Genomic DNA, 27,453 nt, shown 5'->3' with positions numbered 1-27,453 from the left:
CCGCCAGCACCCAGCATTCTAAAGATCGCCGGATACTGCACAGAGATCTCGGGGGGGGGGGGGGGGGGGGGTCCCAGCTGCGGGATCCTTGTGATTAGGCATCTTATCCCTATCCTTTGGATAGGAGATAAGATTATCAGGGGCGGAGTACCTCTTTACCATCAAGAGTTTTCAGCATGGTCAATTTTGGCCATGGTTCTTCTTATGTTTTTTCTAAAGGAACCACAATGTTTCCCAGTCTATAGCAGATCAAGCCTTTTAGCGAATTGTAATGAACATATTTCTGCGCGCTAGGCATATCAGGAAGTTTTTGTTCAATGCAGCACACTCTGTAGAGGTCACCAGAAGACCACACACCACATTTCTGTACTGAAACATTCTGCCTGAAAAGCAGCTCAGCTTTTAGCATTCGGTATGACTCCCTACGTGCCGAAAGTGTCCTCCTCTGTGTACGCTTGTAACGTGCACTCCGTATTCTTACCTATTCCCAGCCAGATGTGACTCAAACTGCTTACAAGGCTTTACACAACTACTTACTTGATAAAGTACTTGGTACCATCTGCTGTGTAAGCTTCTTGTCTTCCATAAGGGAGACCTGAGGAGAGAAGGAGACATAAACACATTGATCAGGAATGCTCCCAGGAAAAAGGAGGCACAGTCTGCAGTCTGTCTTGTCCTGTTTAATGTCTACATTACAGGATCTTGTAAGAAGAAACAAGAAACACTTGGAAGGTGGCTAAGCCTACAATAATTGTCTGCTATATTATTCATGGCCTTGATCTTGTCTTCCCGTATTAAACAACAGATATATCCTGGATTTGCTGATTATGATAGAAAGATTTAGAACTATCTCTTTGACTTTTTAAATGAAAGTATATCAACCGATCCCGGCACTGGATGGCAGATCCCTCAGGAGCCACTCTCTTCACTAGGTTCACTACTGTTACTTCTTTACTGATCCCATAAAATGATCTTAAAGGTGTATTCCGGTCAAATACATCTTATCCCCTATCCAAAGGATAGGGGATAAGATGTCTGATCACAGAGGGCCTGCTGCAGAGACCCCCACGATCTCCGTGCAGCACCCGCATGCGCGGTGATGTCACGCCATGACCCCTCCATTCATGTGTATGGGAGGGGGCGTGGCGGCTGTCACGCCCCCTCTCATAGACATGAATGGAGGGCGCATGGTGTGACGTCACGAGGGGGCGTGGCATGATGTCACGTCTCCAGTCCCGGAAACAAAGAGGTTTCCAAGACTGGAGATGCAGCCCCGCATAAGATGCGAGTGCTGCACGGAGATCACGGGGGGTCCCAGCAGCAGGCCCCGGGTGATCAGATATCTTATCCCCCTAAGATGTATTTGGCCAGAATACCCCTTTAATGGATTCAGCAGGGGGGGGGGGGGGGGGACTTTTGACCACAAATATGATGACTGATGAAAACTGATCTCATAGATGTCGATAGGATTTGTAAGCTGATTTATCACAGTCTTTTTTTAACAGGAAAAAAAGGACCTATAACCAGGAGACTGATTTTGGGTTCTGATTCTTTAGATTTCTTGATGACCAGAGGCTACACTGTTTTGCACATTAAAAGCAAAGAGTTAAACCAACCCCAACCCAAAATCCACTTTTGTGAGGGTGGGGGTTTGTTTCTCAAGTCCCATGCAAATCTATGGGACTTCCAGTAATCTCCTGATCCCGTTATTCTTGGGCTGCAGAGATTGCCTGGGACTTTCAAAGATCCTGCTGACTGTTTAGCAGACAGGTGCAGAATAGTTCATGTGGGGGATGGGATATGAAGAGGGATATAATGGGGGATGAGATATGAGTATGAGGACCAGATTTGTAGACAGGATATGAGGATGGTTATGTAGACAGGATGTAAGGTTGGGATATGAGGACGGTCTTGACTGTACATAACCACGAACTTAGCCTGAATTCCAGACCAAACCCGTACTGTGCCCGTGCATTCATAACCAAGCAGCGTGTTGGTAAGTGAAACTCAGGACCCATTCACACCATGTATTTTCCAAGCAGAAGTCCACTCTGGAAAATAGCACAGCAGCCTTCCATTTTTATTTTTTTACGGGATTCTTCTGCACCATTCACACTATGATCGCTAGGCCCCAAAATAGACAGCGGGGCAGTAGACAGCCTGGACACTGGCATCATACACACACCTTTTTGGTTACTCAAATCCCTTAAGAAAAGGCAAGAACCATAATTCAAGTAAATAGAGGATCAGAAGGCACTCACCAGGGGATGTGCAGCAAGAACATTTCTTTATTTACGTTGCAGAAACATTAAATATCTCATTGAACACCAAGGATGCCAAACAAACATCTTCTTGCTGTTTACCAACATATATGATATTTTGCCCTGTAAATAAAGAGACGTTCTTGTTACACCTTCCCGGGTGAGTGCCTCCTGAACATCTTTATACTTGGATAGAAAAGAAGACTCTAATCATATAAAGGCAGAATAAGAAATCCCTTTATTTAGGCTCATTTGGATTTTTCTTTCAGGATAAATTTATCACAACTCCCTCCTCTAGGACCAAGTCTGTTCTGTTGAATGCCACAGAATTATTATTTTTTTGTTATCTCCTCCATGTACATCCCATATGTTTCTGGCAATAGGGGTGTCAGCATGGGAGTTGTTACGTGCTTTGCTATCCTACGCATACATTCTTTGTTTTGCCAACATGTATTATACAATGCTGCTACAAATAATATAGTGTTTGTGAACTCTCTTGTCAGCTAAATTTGTCAATTCTTTTCTGCAAAGTCCTCGGGGGTATGTACCCAGTACTGTGATTGGCCAACCAGGTAAACTTCTCTTCTCTGGTAAAATGGCTATGTACAAGATGGTCCCTTAGGTTTGGTGTACCCTCCTATATAGGGAAGCTATTCGGAATACTTTTTGGACTATCATCTGCCAATAGAATGCCTATGACATTTTACAATCTGAACCACATGACCCGATTGGTCATCCAATGTCTTAATGCATCTGATGGTACTGGAGAAACTATTGCTTTTACTACTGTCTGTGTTCCAATAGTTGTGGAACTAGACATTTACAAGGGTATCCTCCTTCAGACCTTCTCCTAGTGTGTTTATCACACTCCCTTCCTAAAATAGAATAAGCAATGGCATCTTATATGTTGAAGCTGGCACACTGAGATCCCCTTCTTTATAGGGGGTTGAATGCCAACTCTCCCAAACCTTTCCCTAGTAAGTCACCTCTAGTCACCTTGTTTGAGTATCAGCTAGTACCCTCACCACCCTTCTGCTCAACCCTTCAGGAGATTTATCAAAACATGTGCAGAGGAAAAGTTGACCAGTTGCCCATGGCTACCAATCAGATTGCTTCCAATCTGTGGGATCAGTGCTCATTTGCAGAGTGGGATCAAGCTGTGTAATAGGGCCCTTGGTGTCAAGATCACGCAACATTTCTCCAATATATGTTATGATTGTTGCACATTTTAAAGGTGTACTCCGGTGGAAAACTTTTTTTTTTTTTTAATAAACTGGTACCAGAAAGTTAAACAGATTTGTAAATTACTTCTATAAAAAAATCTTAATCCTTTCAGTACTTTTTAGCAGCTGATTGCTACAGAGGAAAATCTTTATTTTTTTAATTTCTTTTTTGTCTTGTCCGCAGTGCTCTCTGCTGACACCTGATGCCCGTATCAAGAATTGTCCAGAGCAGGAGAAAATACCCATAGCAAACCTATACTGCTCTGGACAGTTCCTGACACTGACAGAGGTGTCAGCAGAGAGCACTGTGGACAAGACAAAAAAGAAATTCAAAATGTAAAGAATTTCCTCTGTAGCATTCAGCTGCTAAAAGTACCAAAAAGATTAAGATTTTTTTAATAGAAGTAATTTACAAATCTGTTTAACTTTCTGGCACCAGTTCATTTAAAAAAAACGTTTTCCACCGGAGTACCCCTTTAACCCCTTAAGGACGGACCAATTTTTTACCTCAATGACCAGGCTCTTTTTTTTTTTATTTGACATGTATCTCTTTAAATGGTAATAACTTTAGAATGCTTTTTCTGAGCGGAGTGATTCTGACATAGTTTTTTTTCGTGACATATTGTACTTTATATAAGTGGTGCATTTTTGTTCACACATGCAGCATTTTTTGTGAAAAACGTAAAAATATTGTGAAAAACTGGAAAATTTCTGGCATTTAAATTTTTTTTTTTATGGTGTACACTGTGCGGTAAAAGTGATGTTATATTTATTCTGTGGGTCAGTACGATTATGGTGATACACATTTTATATGGCTTACTGGGTTCTTTTTCCTTTTCTGCCATTAATTTTCCAACAGCCGTAACTTTTTTATTTTTTGGCCGACGCCATTGAGTAAGGGCTTATTTTTTGCGGGATGAGCTGTACTTTTTATTGGTATAATTGGTATCATTTTATGGTTTCAATACGTGCTACCTTTTGATCTTTTTTATTCCGCTATTTGTACCAAAATTGGCGAATTTTGCGCTTTTTTAATGTTTTTTTTACGGCGTTCACCGTGTGGGATAATTTACATTATAGTTCTATAGTGCACGTCATTATGGACGTGGAAATACCTATTATGTATATAATTTGTGTTTTTGATCTTTTTTGGTGATAATACAGGGCTTTTATTGGGAAAGGGGCATTTTTTAATTTTTTTTTTACACTTCATACTTTTATTGAAGAACTTTTTCTTTAATTTTTTACACTTTTTACAGGTTATACTATGCTGCAATACATTTGTACTGCAGCACAGTATAACCTGATGAGCTGCAGACACTACAGCCTGTGCGATCCAGCCTGTGGCTTGATCTCACAGGCTTCCGTATCAGGCAGACAGCAGGTCATGATCTGACCTCCTGCTGCCATAGCAACCAATGGCGACCTGCGATCCTATCGCGTGCCGCGGTCGGTGAACAGGGGGAGAGCGCTCCCCCTGTCAACACCATAGATGCCGTGATCAGGATTGATCACGGTATTTACAGGGTTAATGCTGCCGGGACCGGCGCGATCGCGGCTCCGGCATCTGCAGCGGAACTCCGGCAGTGATTAACAGCCGGGTCCCGTCGCCGATCTCCTGCGCTTCCCGCAGCAGTGCTGGAGATCGCTAGGACGTATGCATTAGTCCAAATGCGCGAACGTGTCGGATGTTTGGACGTATGCATACGTCCTATAGCGGGAAGGGGTTAAGGGTACCTTTCTCTACCCCCCACCCCCAGTCCTTAATAATTAATTGATTCATTCTCTAAACAGTATCTTCTGACATAAAATGCTATGTAATTATTAAATGGGCGCTCTCATTAAAATTATTTTTTGCTATTGCACTGAATGTTTTATTTGTGCTTAAAAAAGCTCAAGAGCACATTTCCCCCATCTCATCCGCAGACTTTGGACCAAAGCCCAAACACAGGAAATGCAGCCTGCAGTGCTGAGGGGGGGGGGGGGGGGGGTGTTCAACCAACAGCATATGGCAGTTAAGTGTGAGAGGAGCTATGATTGGATGAGGCTGGACACCCCCCCCCCCCCTCAGCACTCCAGGCTGCACTTCCTGTGTTTGGACCTCGGTCCTAAGTCTGTGTATGAGATGGGGGGAAATGTGAGTGTTTTTTAAGCACAAATAAAACAAAGAAAACTTCATTTTTTTTAACAAAGTATATTAAAAATATTTTTTATTTACCATAAGGAGTGCAATAGCAAAAATTAGTTTTAATGAGAGTTACCCTTTAATACTAGAGATAATCGGACCGAACCTGTAGAACCCAAATTCGGTCAGAATTTTGCTAAAAGTTCGGTTCAACTAGAACTTGAACTTCGGAAACCTAATTATAAAATATCAGCCACATGGCAGAAAGATTAAAGGGGTACTCTGCCCCTAGACATCTTATCCCCTATCCTTTGGATAGGGGATAAGATGTCAGATCGCAGGAGTCCCGGGATCTCCGCTGCGGCACCTCGCTATCATTACTGCACAGAGCACGCTCGCTCTGTGCGTAAAGACCGGCGATACAGGAGCAGGAGCATCGTTACCTCACGGCTCCGCCCCCTTGTGACGTCACGGCCCGTTCCCTTAATGCAAGTCTATTGGAGGGGGCATGATGGCCGCCACACCCCCTCCCATACACTTGTCTTGAGGAGACGGGCCGTGACGTCATGAGGGGCGGATCCGTGACGTAATGATGCTCCAGCCCCTGTATTTCCCGTCATTATTTTATTTTGTGCACAACAAACTTTTTTATTAGTACAATTCTGAAATGTTCATTACTTTTTTTGATCGTTTTCTTTTCTATTTTGTGGGAGGAAAATTAACATAATACCGCAATCATGGTGTTTTTTTTTTTCTTATAGTGTTACAACTTGAGGGCTAAACAATAAAATTATTTTATTGTTTGGGTTGTTGGGGATACCAAATATATGTATATTTATTTTATTTTTTTTGTTTCATGTACAAGAAAGGATATAAAGGGAAAATATTTTTTTTTTGTGTGGGGGGAGGGGTTATTACATTTTATTTTATTTTTAGCTTTTTTTCTCTTTTTACTAGTCCCACAAGGTGACTGACAGTAATCACCGGATTGCTGGTATAATACACTGCACTAGTAGCATAATGCTGATCACCCGACGTTAAGAGGTTAAAAATAGTTACAGTAGTGTTTTGCCTTGTCAAGATTAAAGGGGTATTCCAGGCAAAAACTTTTTATATATATATATATATATATATATATATATATATATATATATATATATATATATATAAACTGGCTCCGGAAAGTTAAACAGATTTGTAAATTACTTCTATTAAAAAATCCTAATCCTTCCAATAGTTATTAGCTTCTGAAGTTGAGTTGCTGTTTTCTGTCTAACTGCTTTCTGATAACTCACGTCCCGGGAGCTGTCCAGCTCCTATGGGGATTTTTTCCCATCATGCAAGGGATATTTTCCCATCATGCACAGCTCCCGGGACGTGACATCATCATTGAGCAGTTAGACAGAAAACTTCACAAGCTAATAACTATTGGAAGGATTAAGATTTTTTAATAGAAGTAATTTACAAATCTGTTTAACTTTCCGGAGCCAGTTGATATATATATATATATATATATATATATATATATATATATATATATATATAAAAAGTTTTTGCCTGGAATACCTCTTTAAAAATGCAATTACACAGCGGAGCAAAAGAATGAAGGGGAGAGTACCACAGATATGTCACTACTATTGGAGCGATATGTGGGTAGAAGAGGCTAGGAATCCGGTATGCAGCTTGATACCTGCGGGGTGCACGCAACAAAAGCTGAAGTATCAACAAAATACACAAAAGGAGCAATAGCATGCACTCACCGCTAGGTTGATATTTATGCGTCCGGAGGTCCAGGACACCGGGAGAACATCGGGCTTCCAGCCCGATGTTCTCCCGGTGTCCCGGACCGCCGGACGCATAGATACCAACCTAGCGGTGAGTGCATGCTATCGCTCCTTTTGTGTATTTTAAAAATGCAATACATAACAGTAAGGGAATAAAATTCTCAATATTTTACATGTTCACGCCATCCCAAATCCATCGGCACTTATGCAAAACTGGAATGCATCGTGTAAACTTTAGCTTTTTGCAAACTCCTTTGAAAATGTAGTGTGACTTTAGTGCCAAGCGTGGTAAGAAGTGGTGTTAAACTTACACTTAGTTTTGAATGCGGTATGTCCTCCAATGTGTCATTTTTACCAAAAAATGCACTGCATAGAAACGAATAGAGATTAGCGAATTAACAGTAAATTTGATTCGTCACGAACTTCTCGGCTCAGCAGTTGATGACTTTTCCTGCATAAATTAGTTCAGCTTTCAGGTGCTCCGGTGGGCTGGAAAAGGTGGATACATTCCTAGGAGACTCTTTCCTAGGACTGTGTCCACCTTTTCCAGCCTACCGGAGCACCTGAAGGCTGAACTAATTTACGCAGAATAAGTCATCAACTGCCGAGCCGAGAAGTTCGTGATGAATCAAATTTACTGTAAGTTCGCTCATCTCTAGAAACAAACCCCCCAAAAGTTCAAAATGTTACTCAATAATTAATTTTTTTTGCTTTGCCGTAGATTTTTTTGTCAAAACGAGTATCGTCATTACAAAGTGCAATTGTTGGCACATATAAAAAAAAAAAGGTCTGCTTATGGGTCTGTAGGTGGAAAATGTAAATATTATAGCCATAATACAGATCAGGGGACTGAACCCAGCTTTCCCAACTCACTAACTTAAAGGGGTATTCTGGCTGTATACATCTTATCCCCTATCCAAAGGATAGGGGATAAGATGTATGATTGCAGGGGTCCCGCCGTCATACACCCATAGACATAAATGGAGGGGCGTGGCCATGATGTCACGTCCCTGTATCGGAGGCAGCACCCGGCACAGAATGCCGGGAGCTGCACTGAGCGGCGGGACCTATCCAAAGGATAGGGGATAAGATGTATGAAGTCGGAATACCCCTTTAACAAAGTGAGGCTTGTTCACACTTACCTGCTGATCATTACGGCTTAATCCATTTTTCAACAGAAGTCTAATTTCTCACAAGAAACATTGCATGCATTGAATATGAGTGTAATGTTATGAATGTGGCAGTGAAAAATATTACAATTATTAGCAACCAAAAAAAAATGATAGAAATGTTGCAAAGCTTGGCATGCAGTTATGGCAGATATGAAAATGGTCACAGGTGTGATCTGATTGGACACTGGGTCTTGCCACAAAAGAGCGTAACAGTGCTTCTCCCGCTGACCTATAAAAAGGGCTTTCAAAGGCTACTTTTGGGTAGTGTATCTCTTGGCGAGAGATTGTTGACTGTTAGACATGCCACTACAATGCACTCGAACACATTTTGCCCAGTTGACAGACTTTAAGAGGGACAGCATCAATGGACTGAGAGAAGCAGAATGGCTTGGTATGTAGGGCATTAGGAGGTGTTGGGAGCAGTGGTTACGTCAGGGCACACGCAGACTCTGGATGGCCTGGACAGATCACTAGTAGAGAAGATTAACTGATCTGCTGATAAGCACGAGCAGCTCCTACAGTTTACTATTTCACAATCCAGACACAGAAGAAACCTTCATTACGCATTACTGTCTCTGCCTGGACCAATTCCAAGCGCTTAGCAGAAAATATAGTGCCATGGCACCCAACTCATGTCCTGCCATTGACAGCCAACGTCAATTTCGATTGCAGTGGTGTCATGAAACATGGAGTTCTATGAGCTGGAATCACATAGTATTTGGCAACAAATCCCAGTCCTGTTTGGGATCCAGGAAAGGTCTGATTTGAGTATGGGGGTCTCGTGGTGAGCTCATCATGACTTCTGCTGTGAAGGGACACTCTTCCTCAAACACTGGTCTGATCATCTGGGGAGCCATTGCATACAACACTCAGTTACCCCTAGAGACACTATCAGGTCAGCAATATGTGCAGGACCTCCTGGGCCACATGGGGTGCCTCTCATGGTTTACAGCTGGTATTTTTAGCAGGCTAATTCTCACTGTCAGGATCCGGACTGGTATGCAGCGAGGACACAGGAGGTGGATCCGCTGTGTCAGTGGGGTGATGGCGTGGGCCGTACCAGGGGAACGGAATCTAAGGGGTTACTGGTTTTCACCAGAGCCCGCCGCAAAGCGGGATGGACTTGCAGCGGCAGGTAACCCCCAGTTCGTTCCACCCGATAGCAACTCAACCCCAACTGACAGCTGAGACAGGCGCGGTACACAGGGACAAGGCAAGAGCAAGGTCGGACGTAGCGGAAGGTCAGGGAAGGCAGCAAGAGTCGTAGTCAGGGGCAACAGCAGAAGGTCTGGGTACACAGGCTTGGGAACACACTAAACGCTTTCTCAGGGCACTAAGGCAACAAGATCCGGCAAGAACAGGAAGGGGAAATGGGTTTTTATTCACATGGAGCCGGTGGAAGCTGATTAGGAAGATTGGGCCAGCGGGGCCGCGCGCACCGGGACCCAGCAGGAGATCGGGACAGGTGAGTGGGACGGGGTGCGATCCGCGAGTGGGCACGTCCCGCTAGGTGGATCGCATCCCCGCTGGGCACAACAGAGCAGTGTCTCCGGTCACCGCTGCCGACCGGAGCGCTGCAGGACAGAAGACGCCGCGAGCGCTCCGGGGGAGGAGGAGCCGGAGCGCTCGGCGTAACACTCACCCACACACAGAAAGGGTTTCTCAGGAACAGAACAGAATGCAACCCCTCCTTGGCCTGTCTTGTCACCAGACTTATTGCCAATTGAGCATTTATGGTGAGCCTGCTTCGGTCACAACTGTGGCTATATGCCATGAAATATGAAACTTGTATGCCCAACCATATCTTATCATGTTTCCAGGCTAGTGGTGCTCAACAGGGTACTAGAGCCTCCTTTCAATTGTACAGTTTCCCTATATATCTTTTCATTCACACTCAAAAAGTTCCATTGGATTCCATTGGTGTTATTTTCTAGATAGAATTTATACTATAATGTTGGAATGTTGCATCCAAATCTTCTCAACTTGTCGAAAAACTGGCACATGGTTATATGTAAAATATTTCTGGTCATTAAAACCATAATGTAGAAGAGTTTTCAAGCCTGCTTGTCTAGGTAAGGCGTCCTAGAAGCCTCATTCTGTTCTAATTGGCTCCTGCTGTCCAGCATTTCATAGCATTGCAGGGGTCAATTCTTAATAGATAACACAACAGTGTTTGTGACCAAGATCTACACGAGGATGAACAGTAGTAATTAAAAAGTTACCAGATGATTTTTTGTTTGTTTTAAAATTAATTATCTGCGGTGAAAAACTTCCCAGGATGTCACTGAAAATTCTCAAAGATTAATTTACTTAAGTGTTCACACCATGACAAGCAGTAGTGTTATGTTCTTACAGAATCTGAATACTGTCAGAGTTACTACTCTGCTCATTACTTATTTGATCACTTATTTACACCCATAGACTATTTCAATGGTGAAGATCAGAGCAATCTCTGCAATTTAAAGTGTACCTGTCGTTAACAAAAATGTTTGATATAATCTTGGTAATACTAATAGCCCTGCTTTTCCTCAGTGTACAGAACCCTGCATGTCCCCCGTGCACAGAGCCCTGCTTGTCCTCAGTGTACAGAGCCCTGCTTGTCCTCAGTTTACAGAGCCCTGCTTGTCCTCAGTGTACAGAGCCCTGCTTGTCCTCAGTGTACAGAGCCCTACTTGTCCTCATTGCACAGAGCCCTGCATGTCCTCAGTGTACAGAGCCCTGCTTGTCCTCAGTGCACAGAGCCCTGCTTGTCCTCAGTGTACAGAGTTCTGCTTGTCCTCAGTGTACAGAGCCCTGCTTGTCCTCAGTGTACAGAGCCCTGCTTGTCCTCAGTGTACAGAGCCCTGCTTTTCCTCAGTGTACAGAGCCCTGCTTGTCCCCCATGTACAGAGCCCTGCTTGTCCTCAGTGTACAGAGTTCTGCTTGTCCTCAGTGTACAGAGCCCTGCTTGTCCTCAGTGTACAGAGCCCTGCTTGTCCTCAGTGTACAGAGCCCTGCTTGTCCCCCGTGTACAGAGCCCTGCTTGTCCTCAGAGTACAGAGCCCTGCTTGTCCTCAGCGTACAGAGCCCTGCTTGTCCTCAGCGAACAGAGCCCTGCTTGTCCTCAGTGTACAGAGCCCTGCTTGTCCTCAGTGTACAGAGCCCTGCTTGTCCTCAGTGTACAGAGCCCTGCTTGTCCTCAGTGCACAGAGCCCTGCTTGTCCTCAGTGTACAGAGCCCTGCTTGTCCTCAGTGCACAGAGCTCTGCTTGTCCTCAGTGTACAGAGCCCTGCTTTTCCTCAGTGTACAGAGCCCTGCTTGTCCCCCATGTACAGAGCCATGCTTGTCCTCAGTGTACAGAGCCCTGCTTGTCCTCAGTGTACAGAGCCCTGCTTGTCCTCAGTGTACAGAGCCCTGCTTGTCCTCAGTGTACAGAGCCCTGCTTGTCCTCAGTGTACAGAGCCCTGCTTGTCCTCAGTGTACAGAGCCCTGCTTGTCCTCAGTGCACAGAGCCCTGCTTGTCCTCAGTGTACAGAGCCCTGCTTGTCCTCAGTGCACAGAGCTCTGCTTGTCCTCAGTGTACAGAGCCCTGCTTTTCCTCAGTGTACAGAGCCCTGCTTGTCCCCCATGTACAGAGCCATGCTTGTCCTCAGTGTACAGAGCCCTGCTTGTCCTCAGTGTACAGAGCCCTGCTTGTCCTCAATGCACAGAGCCCTGCTTGTCCTCAGTGCACAGAGCCCTGCTTGTCCTCAGTGTACAGAGCCCTGCTTGTCCTCAGTGTACAGAGTTCTGCTTGTCCTCAGTGTACAAAGCCCTGCTTGTCCTCAGTGTACAGAGCCCTGCTTGTCCTCAGTGTACAGAGCCCTGCTTGTCCTCAATGCACAGAGCCCTGCTTGTCCTCAGTGCACAGAGCCCTGCTTGTCCAACGTGTACAGAGCCCTGCTTGTCCCCCGTGTATAGAGCCCTGCTTGTCCTCAGTGTACAGAGCCCTGCTTGTCCTCAGCGTACAGAGCCCTGCTTGTCCTCAGCGAACAGAGCCCTGCTTGTCCTCAGTGTACAGAGCCCTGCTTGTCCTCAGTGTACAGAGCCCTGCTTGTCCTCAGTGTACAGAGCCCTGCTTGTCCTCAGTGCACAGAGCCCTGCTTGTCCTCAGTGTACAGAGCCCTGCTTGTCCTCAGCGAACAGAGCTCTGCTTGTCCTCAGTGTACAGAGCCCTGCTTTTCCTCAGTGTACAGAGCCCTGCTTGTCCCCCATGTACAGAGCCATGCTTGTCCTCAGTGTACAGAGCCCTGCTTGTCCTCAGTGTACAGAGCCCTGCTTGTCCTCAGTGTACAGAGCCCTGCTTGTCCTCAGTGTACAGAGCCCTGCTTGTCCTCAGTGTACAGAGTTCTGCTTGTCCTCAGTGTACAAAGCCCTGCTTGTCCTCAGTGTACAGAGCCCTGCTTGTCCTCAGTGTACAGAGCCCTGCTTGTCCTCAATGCACAGAGCCCTGCTTGTCCTCAGTGCACAGAGCCCTGCTTGTCCTCAGTGTACAGAGCCCTGCTTGTCCTCAGTGTACAGAGTTCTGCTTGTCCTCAGTGTACAAAGCCCTGCTTGTCCTCAGTGTACAGAGCCCTGCTTGTCCTCAGTGTACAGAGCCCTGCTTGTCCTCAGTGCACAGAGCCCTGCTTGTCCTCAGTGCACAGAGCCCTGCTTGTCCAACGTGTACAGAGCCCTGCTTGTCCCCCGTGTATAGAGCCCTGCTTGTCCTCAGTGTACAGAGCCCTGCTTGTCCTCAGCGTACAGAGCCCTGCTTGTCCTCAGCGAACAGAGCCCTGCTTGTCCTCAGTGTACAGAGCCCTGCTTGTCCTCAGTGTACAGAGCCCTGCTTGTCCTCAGTGTACAGAGCCCTGCTTGTCCTCAGTGCACAGAGCCCTGCTTGTCCTCAGTGTACAGAGCCCTGCTTGTCCTCAGTGTACAGAGCCCTGCTTGTCCTCAGTGTACAGAGCCCTGCTTGTCCTCAGTGTACAGAGCCCTGCTTGTCCTCAGTGTACAGAGCCCTGCTTGTCCTCAGTGTACAGAGCCCTGCTTGTCCTCAGTGCACAGAGCCCTGCTTGTCCTCAGTGTACAGAGCCCTGCTTGTCCTCAGTGCACAGAGCTCTGCTTGTCCTCAGTGTACAGAGCCCTGCTTTTCCTCAGTGTACAGAGCCCTGCTTGTCCCCCATGTACAGAGCCATGCTTGTCCTCAGTGTACAGAGCCCTGCTTGTCCTCAGTGTACAGAGCCCTGCTTGTCCTCAGTGTACAGAGCCCTGCTTGTCCTCAGTGTACAGAGCCCTGCTTGTCCTCAGTGTACAGAGCCCTGCTTGTCCTCAGTGCACAGAGCCCTGCTTGTCCTCAGTGTACAGAGCCCTGCTTGTCCTCAGTGCACAGAGCTCTGCTTGTCCTCAGTGTACAGAGCCCTGCTTTTCCTCAGTGTACAGAGCCCTGCTTGTCCCCCATGTACAGAGCCATGCTTGTCCTCAGTGTACAGAGCCCTGCTTGTCCTCAGTGTACAGAGCCCTGCTTGTCCTCAGTGTACAGAGCCCTGCTTGTCCTCAGTGTACAGAGCCCTGCTTGTCCTCAGTGTACAGAGTTCTGCTTGTCCTCAGTGTACAAAGCCCTGCTTGTCCTCAGTGTACAGAGCCCTGCTTGTCCTCAGTGTACAGAGCCCTGCTTGTCCTCAGTGCACAGAGCCCTGCTTGTCCTCAGTGCACAGAGCCCTGCTTGTCCTCAGTGTACAGAGCCCTGCTTGTCCTCAGTGTACAGAGTTCTGCTTGTCCTCAGTGTACAAAGCCCTGCTTGTCCTCAGTGTACAGAGCCCTGCTTGTCCTCAGTGTACAGAGCCCTGCTTGTCCTCAATGCACAGAGCCCTGCTTGTCCTCAGTGCACAGAGCCCTGCTTGTCCAACGTGTACAGAGCCCTGCTTGTCCCCCGTGTATAGAGCCCTGCTTGTCCTCAGTGTACAGAGCCCTGCTTGTCCTCAGCGTACAGAGCCCTGCTTGTCCTCAGCGAACAGAGCCCTGCTTGTCCTCAGTGTACAGAGCCCTGCTTGTCCTCAGTGTACAGAGCCCTGCTTGTCCTCAGTGTACAGAGCCCTGCTTGTCCTCAGTGCACAGAGCCCTGCTTGTCCTCAGTGTACAGAGCCCTGCTTGTCCTCAGTGCACAGAGCTCTGCTTGTCCTCAGTGTACAGAGCCCTGCTTTTCCTCAGTGTACAGAGCCCTGCTTGTCCTCAGTGTACAGAGCCCTGCTTGTCCTCAGTGTACAGAGCCCTGCTTGTCCTCAATGCACAGAGCCCTGCTTGTCCTCAGTGCACAGAGCCCTGCTTGTCCAACGTGTACAGAGCCCTGCTTGTCCCCCGTGTATAGAGCCCTGCTTGTCCTCAGTGTACAGAGCCCTGCTTGTCCTCAGCGTACAGAGCCCTGCTTGTCCTCAGCGAACAGAGCCCTGCTTGTCCTCAGTGTACAGAGCCCTGCTTGTCCTCAGTGTACAGAGTTCTGCTTGTCCTCAGTGTACAGAGCCCTGCTTGTCCTCAGTGTACAGAGCCCTGCTTGTCCTCAGTGTACAGAGCCCTGCTTGTCCTCAATGCACAGAGCCCTGCTTGTCCTCAGTGCACAGAGCCCTGCTTGTCCAACGTGTACAGAGCCCTGCTTGTCCCCCGTGTATAGAGCCCTGCTTGTCCTCAGTGTACAGAGCCCTGCTTGTCCTCAGTGTACAAAGCCCTGCTTGTCCTCAGTGTACAGAGCCCTGCTTGTCCTCAGTGTACAGAGCCCTGCTTGTCCTCAATGCACAGAGCCCTGCTTGTCCTCAGTGCACAGAGCCCTGCTTGTCCTCAGTGTACAGAGCCCTGCTTGTCCTCAGTGTACAGAGTTCTGCTTGTCCTCAGTGTACAACGCCCTGCTTGTCCTCAGTGTACAGAGCCCTGCTTGTCCTCAGTGTACAGAGCCCTGCTTGTCCTCAATGCACAGAGCCCTGCTTGTCCTCAGTGCACAGAGCCCTGCTTGTCCAACGTGTACAGAGCCCTGCTTGTCCCCCATGTATAGAGCCCTGCTTGTCCTCAGTGTACAGAGCCCTGCTTGTCCTCAGCGTACAGAGCCCTGCTTGTCCTCAGCGAACAGAGCCCTGCTTGTCCTCAGTGTACAGAGCCCTGCTTGTCCTCAGTGTACAGAGCCCTGCTTGTCCTCAGTGTACAGAGCCCTGCTTGTCCTCAGTGCACAGAGCCCTGCTTGTCCTCAGTGTACAGAGCCCTGCTTGTCCTCAGTGCACAGAGCTCTGCTTGTCCTCAGTGTACAGAGCCCTGCTTTTCCTCAGTGTACAGATCCCTGCTTGTCCCCCATGTACAGAGCCATGCTTGTCCTCAGTGTACAGAGCCCTGCTTGTCCTCAGTGTACAGAGCCCTGCTTGTCCTCAGTGTACAGAGCCCTGCTTGTCCTCAGTGTACAGAGCCCTGCTTGTCCTCAGTGTACAGAGCCCTGCTTGTCCTCAGTGCACAGAGCCCTGCTTGTCCTCAGTGTACAGAGCCCTGCTTGTCCTCAATGCACAGAGCCCTGCTTGTCCTCAGTGCACAGAGCCCTGCTTGTCCAACGTGTACAGAGCCCTGCTTGTCCCCCGTGTATAGAGCCCTGCTTGTCCTCAGTGTACAGAGCCCTGCTTGTCCTCAGCGTACAGAGCCCTGCGTGTCCTCAGTGTACAGAGCCCTTCTTGTCCTCAGTGTACAGAGCCTTGCTTGTCCTCAGTGTACAGAGCCCTGCTTCTCCTCAGTGTACAGAACCCTGCGTGTCCTCAGTGTACAGAGCCCTGCTTGTCCTCAGTGTACAGAGCCCTGTTTGTCCTCAGTGTACAGAGCTCTGCTTGTCCTCAGTGTACAGACCCCTGCTTGTCCATCCACGCTTCCGGTATTTGGACTCCTCATAGAGACACACAGACAGTAGCTGTTATACACATTTTGAACCAATGTATATTACAAAAATATATGTAATATTATTTTCTACATTATTTAAAAAGTTTTTGTTAACGACAGGTACACTTTAATCCTGTGAATGTTCTGAATAAAATGTATCACCATTACAAGTAAGAGGAATCTTCCTGCTATTATATCTTCTTTTGTCTGTTAGGCCGGGTTCACATGACAGAATCCGCAGCCGAAAAAATTCTGGCCATAGATTCCGAGTGCAATGTCTGCGGCGCAGATTCCACCAGCACATTGAGCAGGTTCAATGTTCTGGTGGAATTATTTGATCAGAATTTTCTGGCGGAAATTTTGCCCAGAAAATTCTGCAGTGTGTTCAGACAAAAGAAGATTAACGGAAAACCCTTTTACCTGCATTTTACCTTCCGGCAGCAGAATTTCCGACTTCCAACACTTTAGCGGCGCAATGACAGTCTCCCTAACCGTACAGCAATGGTAGTTTTTCTAACTGTTCAGCATCCCCGCAACATGTACGTGGGGGTCCAACCACTTTGTTTGTCCACTGTAGATCCTTTCACCTACTCCATGCAGGTCCTGGCTCCAATCTGCTAATAAAGCAGTAGATCGCCAATAACACTGAGTAATGCTATTGAACAGCATAGCATTATTCTGTGTTAGCAATCTGTATATTGCATTTAAAAATCCCCTACGGGTAAGTGTAAATAGAATAAGTTTTTTTTTAAATAAAACATAAATAACCCCCCCCCCCCCCCCTCCCCTAATAAAAATTTTAATCACCTCTTTTCCATTTTTCAAATTAATAAAAATTTGAATTTGGTATTGCTGAATACAAAAATGTCAGAACTATTAAAACATAATATTTATAATCTCATACTGTAAATGTCTTTAAATAAAAAAAAAAAGTCCAGAAATAATTTTTACAGTTTTGACCAAAAGTTGCAAAATTGTGTTTTTCTTTTCAATTTCCCCCTACATGTATAAAATCGGTATCAAAAGGTAAAAAGACATATTTGTAAACCAGAGAGAAACACCAACGCGTTTCAAGCATTAAAAGAAAAAAATACACGTATGTAGATGAAGAGAAATGCTGACACGATTCAAGCCTTGAGGCTCTTAAGAGCTGCAAGGCTCGATACGTGTCAGCATTTCTCTTCGTTTACATACGTGTATTTTTTCTTTAAATACCCTGCTTTTAGATGATCCAATAAAACATTATGTTTTCACTTTTTTTTTCCTTTTTTTAAGAACCTGGACACCACTTATTGGAATTGGAATTCTTCTATGTCCCCTTGGATCCGGCCCATTGCCCTCCATGATCCTCTGGGACTCCATGTGTGTTCTACATAGGACATTGTTCATATGGTGGTGAGATGATTTGCACTTTTTTCAATTTTTTTCATATTTGTTGTGCGAACTCACATTTTTATATGCACAAAACAATAAATACAGTTACATTCTATCTACATCTCCCCAAATTTCCGTCCTTCTTACATAAACCAGCAGGTGAAAATTATCCAAATTACTTTTGTCATATAATTCACCATTTTTAGAGTCATGCACAAATTGTATAGGGATAAGGATTTTAGAAAATAAGAACATTTGTTAATAGAACACCAGCCCATCTATTTCAGCACCCCCCCCCCACCACCACCTTTGTTCCCTTCATTCACTCACAAGATCCCACAAGTCCCCTATTGATCATTCAATAATAGTACATATTTTTTTCACATATCATAATGACAGGATGTATTTTTTCAATGGCTTCTTTCACTGGTAAATTCATGTCAGGACTGCTGTGGCCTTTGAAAGGCAATAACAACAAGGGGAGATTTAGGTTAGGTTAAGGGTGGTTTCCATGGACAGAATACTCATCTGACAATAGGAAGACTGGGCTGTATTCATCGGTAAAAATAACAATCACAAATTTGTTTTCTATATGTATTTTTTCTTGGCTATGATGAATTGTGAGCGGCACAGAAAAGATTTAAGATCTTAAAGGGGTATTCCAGGATTTTTTTTTATTTGACTATCCTACAGGAGTTGTAAAGTTAGTGTAGTTCATAATATAGTGTCTGTACCTGTGTTTGATGGCTGGTCTCGCAATTCATCTCAGGTTTTACCAGGTTACAGTGCGACCCGAGACATTACATCACTAGTCCGAAAGGGAGCCTGTCTGCTTCAATGGGTGGAGCGACCGCTGGGTGGACGGGAGATCATTCTCCACAGGGCTGCAGGGCATTGTAGTTTCATGAACAGCACACATAGTTCAGGCCTGCTTCATTGGGTGGGGTGACTAATGTGTGGGAGGGAGAAAAGTGACCTTCCACTTACAAAGGATCCTGGACTTGTACCTGGAGCAAGGTAACTCCAACAGGAAATAGCCATTTCACAAAAAGAAAGCAACAGCGTTGGTGGACTCACATTGCAGGCATTTAGCCCAAAACAAGCACGGATCCTTCCTAAGCATGTCCATTACTGTCTGGCAGGTAAGTACTAAAATCACCTTATGGTGCATAACCCCTGTAAAGTGTACGGGTAACACTAATCTCTCATCCTGTTTTCAGATGGGCATGGAGAGATGCAGGTCCACACTTGGTGGTCAGTAGAAATGAGCAAGCCGACCCCGGCGAACCTGGAATCGCTCGGAACTTTGATGTGAAAGCAGCTCGCCGAGCATTCCAACTTTGCCAGGTTGAGCTTGTGCAAGCTTAGTAACGGTGGTATTGTGGTAGGCCTCTAGGGTAGGGGTAGTGTAGTCAGGGTTTTGCTTTAGTATATCAGGGGTTAAGGTTAACCCTATGGTTCGTGACGCCAGGCTGAGGGCTAGTATGCTGAGGTAATTCTCCGGCCTATCGCCGCCCTTCCCAGTAACGATAGGTGCATGCATAAAATGACTGAAGGTCCACAAGGTAGTTGAACTTGAACTTGAATAAGCTTTACTTAAAGGCTTGCGATACATCCAATGAACAGTAACAGTCTCATTCAAACAGTCTCTATACACTTCAGTGACTAACAGTTGTTGCAGACCTTGACTGGTGATATAAGTCTCTGAATTTAGGGTTAATTGGGAAGATCCGTCCGGATTTAGGGGATAGATAAGGTCCGGTGATCTTGCAGAGTGCTTAGGGATTGATACACTCACGGTTTAGAAGAGATCAGCAGTCGCCGCAAGGCTCGGGCCTAAAATTCACTGATGACAGCAGCGCAGATCCTTCCCTGTCAACAGCCCAGGAACAAAGAGAGTGAGTAATGGCCGCCGCTCCCTTATATGGGCAGGGCCGTTTTAATTGGTCCGAATATCTGTCACTCACCCTTACAAGGAATGATGGTTACAATACGTCATAGGGATCTCCAAAGGTCCTTAAGCAAAAACCATAGAGTTTACCTGACCACGTGACCCGCAGGTCCTGCTACGCTCCGTACAGGTAATTAACCAATTATATACATTTATACAATTATATTTATATAAATCCTGAATAAACTATTAGATAACTGATACCTAGATGAGAGGTGACAAGGGTCGGACTAGATAAGAAGTACCCTGACGTCCTAGGGACTCTGGCTATGGGCACCTATATACAGGTACCGTATAAGATGCAGTACCGGGACACCACAGTATAGTAACAGAAGGGATGAGGAACACATGAATGGAGGAAGTACTAGGAACACAGAGATGACATCAGGGTAGCCCAGCATACCAGGCAGCTAGCATCAAGGTCACATGGCCCCAGGTTAGCCAACCAATGTTTGCATTATGTGATATACAGCTCCCAGGCATATCAGGAGGCAGCATAGGGGTGGGTTTTAGAGGCTGATAAAACCCTATGCACTGCAGAGAGAGAGAACACAGAGGAACTACTGTTTCCAGAAAGCCTTAGCTATTTAAATAGAGAGCAAGCTGATCCCCCCATCCAGTGCTAAAGAACAAGGCAAAAGCTTAGCATTAAGGGATATGCATATTTCTGACTCTAAAATTGTAAATGCAGATTTCAGTTTTTAAATAGCGATAAATCAATTTATTTAAAAACATCCACAAACCATATTTCATTACCACAATTACTGAATAAAGACTAAAAATGCATCCAGGAATATTTCCTGTCTATTAATAATGTATCATTCTTACATGATAAAAATGGATTGAATTATTTTATAGCATAATTGTTGCAAATACTGTGATAGAAACTATGGGCAATTAGGTCCCCGAAAATTACTCCAGCACTCCATTCTCTGTTCCATTCACATCACTTCAATAAAACAGGAGTCCAGCACTTCATGCTCTTCCGAAATAACTAGTCTCCACAACATGGCTCCTGCTTATCATAGTCCCATCGCATACGATAGGGATTTGGACTGGATGGAGATGACAAGTAAAGAGAACAATTCCAATTACAGAAGACATCATCACCACAAATACTGAGTAGGGGCACTCCTATCTAATGGGGGAACTATGGGGCACCAGTATCCACAAAAATAAGGCACTATTACAGAAACTTATAGGGCTCTGTTACTGATTGGAGTCACAATTAAGGGCACCAGTGGGGGTACAACTATTATATAGCCAAAATAGGGGACACTATCACAGATGCAAACTCTGCAAATCTGAGCTGTATCTGAGAGAAGTCATCATGGCAGCCTGGTCTGTATGGATTCAATGGATGGATCAAAGTCTTTCATTGCATCAAAACAACACTTGCACAGTCATTTCTGACAAGCATCTTTAGTGCACTCTTTTACTGATATGACCTGCAACATATGTGATGCAAAGCCAGACACCAGTTTTTGGCAGCATTTAAAGGGATCCTAAGAGTATTCCTCATGGGTAAAGGCCTTCACCTTACTAATATTCTTGGGTTTGCATGCTGTAACCGCCCCCCATCAAATTCCACCAAATATTTTAACAATTTAACAATTCTGAGCAAACTTTTCTTTTGCCAGTAGAGTTATATATCTTGGAGTTCAGGCATGAAGACCAGGGTTTAATATGTTCCATACTGTGCATACTGAGACCTGTGCCTGCTAGCACCAGGTCCTGCTGCAGGTCTTTTGCAGCCATCCGAGGGTTTCCAACCTCCCACACTACAATCTGGTGACAGCCAATGATTGATTCCTCCTTCTGCCATGTCCAGGTTGTGTAGCCAGTTCTGGTGGTAGCTTCCTCCTTCTGCCATGTCCAGGTTGCGTGGCCAGTTCTGGTGGCCGCTTCCTCCTTCTGCCATGTACAGGTTAGGTAGCCAGTTCTGGTGGCCGCTTCCTCCTTCTGCCATGTCCAGGTTGTGTAGCCAGTTCTGGTGGCCGCTTCCTCCTTCTGCCATGTCCATGTTGTGTAGCCAGTTCTGGTGGCTGCTTCCTCCTTCTTCCATGTCCAGATTGTGTAGCCAGTTCTGGTGGCCACTTCCTCCTTCTGCCATGTCGTGTAGCCAGTTCTGGTGGCAGCTTCCTCCTTCTGCCATTCCCAGGTTGTGTACCCAGTTCTGGTGACCACTTCCTCCTGCCATGTCCAAGTTGTGTAGCCAGTTCTGGTGGCAGCTTCCTCCTGCCATGTCCAGGTTGTGTAGCCAGTTCTGGTGGTAGCTTCCTCCTGCCATGCCCAAGTTGTGTGGCCAGTTCTGGTGGCAGCTTCCTCCTGCCATGTCCAGGTTGTGTAGCCAGTTCTGGTGGCAGCTTCCTCCTGCCATGTCCAAGTTGTGTAGCCAGTTCTGGTGGCAGCTTCCTCCTGCCATGTCCAGTTTGTTTAGCCAGTTCTGGTGGCAGCTTCCTCCTGCCATGTCCAAGTTGTGTAGCCAGTTCTGGTGGCAGCTTCCTTCTGCCATGGGCAGGTTGTGTGGCCAGTTCTGGTGGCAGCTTCCTCCTTCTGCCATTCCCAGGTTGGGTAGCCATTGTTCGCTGAACTTGTGCTTCTAAATGTATATCTAGGAATATTCAGTTTCTTTAAAAATTTTATGTACCCTTTTACATGCAGTAAGCTCCTTTTTGGACCACTCTGTTGACTGATATATTTCTAGCATGCCATAATTCTGAGACTGCAGGAGTCATAAAAAGTGACATTGTGTTAAATTTGGAGAAACCACTTGTCAGTTGAGTTGAGGGATTATCCAGGATTGGAATAGGATTAGAATTTCTTCCAAATACAGCACCACACTTGTCCTCACAGCCGAAATTTAGCTGGAATAAAAAAATTACAGTTTTTTCACCAAACCTGTTGTATGCTGTGGGCCTCTACTTGTTTTTTGTATGGAGGATTACCTGCGAGCACCACCTCTACCCTGCCTAGCTGGGCTGCGTTCCTGTTTTAGGGTGCATTCGCACCACATTTATTACATACGGGGACCGGATCCGGCTGGGAGTTGGGAAAAACGGGAACTCCCGTATCCCAGCTGGATCCAGCCCCCATCTCATTCAAATGAATGAGAATGGGGCTGGGTCCAGCTGGAATACAGGAGTGCCCATTTTTCCCATCTCCCAGCCAGACCCGGTCTCCTTATGTAATAAACGTGGTGTGAACCCAGCAAAAGATAGATATCTATAGATCTATAGATAGAAACACAAAGAATACTGCAGCACTCCAAGGTATAGGTGAAAAAACTGTGAAGGTAGTTTTATACCATCAAGGTGCACAGAGCAACGTTTCGGCTGCTGGCATGCCGACTTTTTCAAGCCTTTTTTGGCTTGAAAAAGGCTGCATGCCAGCAGCCGAAACATTGCTCTGTGCACCTTGATGGAATAAAACTACCTTCACAGTTTTTTCACCTATACCTTGGAGTGCTGCAGTATTCTTTGTGTTTCTATACCGTTTGGAGCCCTACGACCTTGGGTCCCCTGCTGAACTGCACCCAACCCTTCATGCAACTCGGTGTGCTGCTACCTTCTGTGTTTTCTAGATCTATAGATAGATAGGCAGATAGATGGATGGATGGATGGATGGATAAACAGACAGATAGATAGATATATAATAGACATATAGATAGATAGATAGATAGATAGATAGATAGACTGCTCAAAAAAAAATAAAGGGAACACTAAGATAACACATCCTAGATCTGAATGAATGAACTAATCGTATGAAATACTTTTGTCTTTACATAGTTGAATGTGCTGACAACAAAATCACACAAAAATGATCACTGGAAATCAAATTTATTAACCCATGGAGGTCTGGATATGGAATCACACTCAAAATCAAATTGGAAAACCACACTACAGGCTGATCCAACTTTGATGTAATGTCCGTAAAACAAGTCGAAATGAGGGTCAGTAGTGTGTGTGGCCTCCACGTGCCCATACGACCTCCCTACAATGCCTGGGCATGCTCTTGATGAGATGACGGATGGTCTTCTGAGGGATGTCCTCCCAGACCTGGACTAAAGCATCCGCCAACTCCTGGACAGTCTGTGGTGCAACGTGGCATTGGTGGATGGAGCGAGGCATGATGTCCCAGATGTGCTCGTATTCAGGTCTGGGGAACGGGCGGTCCAGTCCATTGCATCAATGCCTTCCTCTTGTTCATGATATTTAGAGATTCACTGGTGTCTGTTATTGTGCCAAGGGACTGGCGCAAGGCGAATGTGGTGCCAATCTTCAAAAAGGGCTCTAGGTCTTCCCCAGGAAACTATAGACCGGTAAGTTTAACGTGCATTGTGGGTAAAGGACTTATAAGGGCTTACATACAGGAATACATAGGGGATAATTGTATTATAAGTGATAGCCAGCATGGGTTGTCAAACCAATCTAATTTGCTTTTATTAAGAGGTGAGTAGAAGCCTTGACAGAGGAATGGCTGTGGATATAGTGTTTCTGGATTTTGCTAAAGCGTTTGATACTGTCCCTCATAGACGTCTGACAGGTAAGTTAAGGTCTTTGGGTTTGGAAATTTTAGTTTGTAACTGGATTGAACACTGGCTCATGGATCGTACCCAGAGAGTGGTGGTCAATGATTCGTACTCTGATTGGTCCCTGGTAATTAGTGGATTACCCCAAGGTTCAGTACTGGGCCCGCTGTTGTTTAATTTATTTTTCAATGATATAGAGGATGGTATTAACAGCTCTGTTTCTATCTTTGCAGATGACACCAAGCTTTGTAGCACGGTACAGTCTATAGAGGATGTGCATAAGTTACAAGATGACTTGGATAGACTAAGTGTCTGGGCATCCACTTGGCAAATGAGGTTCAATGTGGATAAATGTAAAGTTATGCATCTGGGTACTAATAACATGCATGCATCGTATGTCTTAGGGGGGATTAAACTGGCAGAGTCACTGGTAGAGAAGGATATGGGTGTACTTGTAGATCACAGACTACAGAATAGCATGCAATGTCAGGCTGCTGCTTCCAAAGCCAGCAGGATATTGTCATGTATAAAAAGAGGCATGGACTCGAGGGACAGGGACATAATACTCCCCCTTTATTGGTACGGCCTCACCTTGAATATGCTGTTCAGTTTTGGGCACCAGTCCATAAAAGGGACACTGCGGAGCTGGAAAGGGTGCAGAGACGTGCGACTAAACTAATATGGGGCATGGAACATCTTAGCTACGAGGAGCGATTAAAGGAGTTACAATTGTTTAATCTTGAGAAGAGACGTTTAAGGGGGATATGATAAATGTATATAAGTATATTAATGGCCCATACAAAAAATATGGAGAAAAACTGTTCCAGGTTAAACCCCCCCAAAGGACGAGGGGGCACTCCCTCCGTCTGGAGAAGAAAAAGTTTAGTCTCAAGGGGCGACACGCCTTCTTTACCATGAGAACTGTGAACTTATGGGACAGTCTACCTCGGGAACTGGTCACAGCAGGAAAAATGAACAGCTTTAAAACAGGATTAGATACATTCCTGGAACAAAATAACATTAATGCTTATGAGGAAATATAAAATCCCATCCCTTCCCCAATATCGCGCCACACCCCTACCCTTCAATTCCCTGGTTGAACTTGATGGACATATGTCTCTTTTCGACCGTACTAACTATGTAACTATGAACTGCTTACACACTCCAGCCACATGAGGTCGACCATTGTCTTGCATTAGGAGGAACCCAAGGCCAACCACACCAGCATATGGTCTCACAAGGGGTCTGGGGATCTCATCTCGGTACCTAATGGCAGTCAGGCAAGCACATGGCGGGCTGTGTGGACACCCCAAAAAAATGCTACCCCACACCTTTACTGACCCACCGCCAAACCGGTCATGCTGGAGGATGTTGCAGGCAGCAGAATGTTCTCCACTGCGTCTCCAGACTGTCACGTCTGTCACATGTGCTCAGTGTGAACCTGCTTTGATCTGTGAAGAGCACAGGGTGACAGTGGCGAATTTGCCAATCTTGGTGTTCTCTGGCAAATGCCAAATGTCCTGCACGATGTTGGGCTGTAAGCACAACCCCCACCTGTGGACGTCGGGCCCTCATACCACCCTCATGGAGTCTGTTTCTGACAGTTTGAGTGGACACATGCACATGTATGGCCTGCTGGAAATCATTTTGCAGGGCTCTGGCAGTGCTCCTGCTCCTCTTTGCACAGAGGTGGAGGTAGCGGTCCTGCTCCTGGGTTGTTGCCCTCCTATGGCCTCCTCCATGTCTCCTGATGTACTGACCTTTCTCCTGGTAGCGCCTCCATGCTCTGGACACTACGCTGACAGACACAGCAAAATTTCTTGCCACGGCTCGCATTGATGTGCCATCCTGGATGAGCTGCACTACCTGAGCCACTTGTGTGGGTTGTAGACTTCGTCTCATGCTACCACTAGAGTGAAAGCACCGCCAGCATTCAAAAGGGACCAAAACATCAGCCAGGAAGCATAGGAACTGAGAATTGGTCACCACAACTCCTTTCTTGGGGGTGTCTTGCTAAGTGCCTATAATTTCCATCTGTTGTCTGTTCCATTTGCACAACAGCATGGGAAATTGATTATCAATCAGTGTGGCTTCCTGAGTGGACAGTGTGATTTCACAGAAGTGTCATTGACTTGGAGTTACATTGTTTTGTTTAAGTGTTCCCTTTATTTTATTTTTGAGCAGTGTATATATGAGGTAGATAGATAGATCAATTGATTGATCGCTAGATATGAGAGAGAAAGAATAAAGAAAGATAGACAAGTAAATGAATAGACAGATTACCGGTCTCGTAGGAGATGGGTTATTTCTGACAAGATGGCGCAATCTTTTATTTAGTTAAATATTTGATTGACCTCCTCCACAGAAGTCATAATATACGTAGAGATATAAACAACACTAACACGTATCATGGCTTTTGTGCTGAGCAGTGCGTTGATATGGATCTCCATGGAAACAACCAAGCCTGACATTGAGAGAAGGTGATCAGAAAAGCGTCATCTGGCTTCCATGCTTCAGAATTAACCTTCAGCCATTTATAGAACTAATGACTCATTACTACCCATAGCTGTCAATAAAAGGAGTAATATGGATATTCACCAGGAATTCACCGATTGGATACCCACTACTTGAACAGATGTTTCAGCTTTGTAGGAATAAATGAATGTGAAAGTATTGACACTGTACATAGAAAAAATATGATGATACTAGAAAAAACACTGACCACTAGCCTGTGAGTTAAAGGGGTTTTCCAGCACAGGAAATACCCACAATGGCAGCAGTAGACATCTACCATAGATAGAGATTGGCTGTGTGGGGGTTCTCTTGTGTCACAGCAGCAAAGTTAGGTTACGTTCACACGTCAGAATGTTCGTGCCGGATTGAGCATTGTAAATCCGCATGGAGATTCCGCTGCAGCAGAGTCACGTTGAATTCAACAGGATTCTGCAGCTCTGTCCACACCTCAGAATTTCCACTCCAGATGTTTCTTGCATGAAAATTCTGATGCCGATGTCCGCGGAAAGAATGAACACGTCCATTTTTTCTGCAGACTTGGCACAGAATGCATTGCCAGTCCTAGCGCCAGCATATTATGCCAGTCTGAGCTTTTTTACACAATGTTTCTTTCACCTTACAA

Source organism: Hyla sarda, chromosome 13 (assembly GCF_029499605.1).
Source record: "Hyla sarda isolate aHylSar1 chromosome 13, aHylSar1.hap1, whole genome shotgun sequence".
NCBI lineage: Eukaryota > Metazoa > Chordata > Amphibia > Anura > Hylidae > Hyla > Hyla sarda.
Note: the sequence above shows the minus strand (reverse complement) of the source record.